Source organism: Eurosta solidaginis, chromosome X (assembly GCF_040869045.1).
Source record: "Eurosta solidaginis isolate ZX-2024a chromosome X, ASM4086904v1, whole genome shotgun sequence".
In the NCBI taxonomy this organism is placed as follows: Eukaryota; Metazoa; Arthropoda; class Insecta; order Diptera; family Tephritidae; genus Eurosta; species Eurosta solidaginis.
The window spans coordinates 46,269,502-46,271,571 of record NC_090324.1 but is presented as its reverse complement, the minus strand read 5'-3'; the positions used below and the strand labels follow the sequence as shown (position 1 = coordinate 46,271,571).

General features: G+C 40.0%; 1 pseudogene; it reads left to right on the top strand.

Moving 5' to 3' along the window:
• Positions 1-220: 220 nt before the first annotated feature.
• Positions 221-979, top strand: LOC137234900 (alanine--tRNA ligase, cytoplasmic-like; annotated as a pseudogene).
• The last annotated feature ends 1,091 nt before the right edge of the window (positions 980-2,070 follow it).

The following is a 2,070-nucleotide window of genomic DNA, read 5'->3' as shown; positions in this document are numbered from 1 at the left end:
GGCATCGCAAAAAGGGGTGCTCCAACTGCGGCGTCGGCCGCGCCGTCAGTTGTCACCTCCTTTTACGATGCCCATTTATGCATTTGTATTAATGGATTTTCTTTTTTTCTTTGCAGGTTTTGTCAGGAGAAAATTTGTGTATTCCATTTGGTAGTCGGAATTGAAAACAAAATGAAATGCGTATCGGCTAAAGAGGGGCGAGATGCCTTTTTGATTTTTTTTTTTTTTTTCAAGGAGAGAAATCATCCGTATGTGCACTCCTCAAGCACAATTCCTTTGGATGACCATACTCTGCTTTTCGCTAACGCAGGAATGAATCAATTTAAGCCAATATTTTTGGGCACAGTAGATCCTAATGGTGAAATGGGTTCATGCCACGAATACCCAGAAATGTGTTCGTGCTGGTGGTAAACACAATGATTTGGATGATGTCGGTAAAGGTGTTTACCATCACACATTTTTTTTGAAATGCTCGGCAATTGGTCATTTGGGGGTTACTAAAAAAGGAAATATGCTCTTGGGTCTGGGCATTTTTAACGGCTAGTATGAAATTGCCGAAATATCGCTTATGTGTTACTTATTTTGGCGCTTATATGAATGAATATATATGAATATGAATCTTCTGGTCTAGAGCCCGATCTTGAATGCACACGAATGTGGTTGGATCTTGGACTTCGTCCAGAGCATATTTTGCCAGGCAGCATGAAAGATAGTTTTTGGGAAATTTAAGAGACCGTGCGGTCCCTGCTCTGAATTACATTTTGATCGTATTGGTGGACGTAGTTTGCCCGAATTAGTTACTAATGATTCCGACGTATTGGAAATCGGGAACTTAGTGTTTATACAATCTAATCGTGAATGCAATGGTAATTTGAGACCATTGCCGAAAAAACATATTGACTGTGGCACGGGTTTCGGGCGACTTGGGTATGTTATGTTTGTTAGTGAATTGGCTATTGAGTGTCGAAATTATGAGTAAATTTTTGGTAAAATGCAACCAAATGGTGTTATGTCGGGAGGACTGTTTGAGCAATTCGATTGCGTTGAGTTCGATATGCGCACTGCTGCTGGTATGGCTGCTGAGTAGTTGGTGACCAAAGGCATGTTCGAGGATGCTACTAAAGTGTTTGATATTGCTGCGATGCAAAGTTAAGCGTTACGCTATCTTGCCAGACTCCTTTCTCAAGTCGCACATCGAAGTTCTCAAAAAGATTCGCTACGTGAACTTTTAACAGTAACTGCGGCTGACTTTAGAGAGCGAATGCGGGTCAATCGCATCGAACGTGAGCCAAAAGTTATTTCCACATTCAATTTACTATGCGAACTTGGTTCTTTCTTTGATTATTAGCATGAACAAAAGTATCAATTGGCGTTGGAAGTGCTTGCTAACACTAAACTTGTGCCCTTGTAAATGGGAGAGTTGGAAGAGTGCATAAATAATTTCAAACGCTTGGGCGGTGAGATTTGTAAAGTGTATCCAGATGTATGATTGGCAGCAATGGATATTTTATATGCCCAGTACAGAAATGTTGTGGGTAGTGATACTGGTATTGTAGATACGGGGCGTGAATGTCAATTGCAACTTTCGCGTGAAGAGGATAAAGCTATTACGAATATGGCAGCCACGGTCCCAGATCGCATGCCCAGCGATACAATTGAAGGACTTGTTCAAATAGATGTATTAATGCACTAAATTGAATAAAGCAATTTATAAAGATGTTTTTGCAAAAAAAATAATAAATGTCAAAGACAAAAGGTCAAATTACGATACTGGGGAAGGCCAGGTATAAATATATACGGTTGTGAGAAAAAATCGACGAATAATGGCTTATTAGGAATCAGTAGATTATGTACAACGTTTGGGATTGATGAGCCGTTTGCATGTGCATTCGGGCTGCGTAAATACTGTTCGTTGGAATAACACAGGCGAATATTTGTTATCCCGAAGTGATGATTAGTGTATTGCCATCACAAATCCGCATAATCAAGAAGTATTACTAAAAATATAAAACATCGAGCTAGTATTTTTAGTGCACGATTCATGTCCAGATCGAACGAGCATTCCCTTGG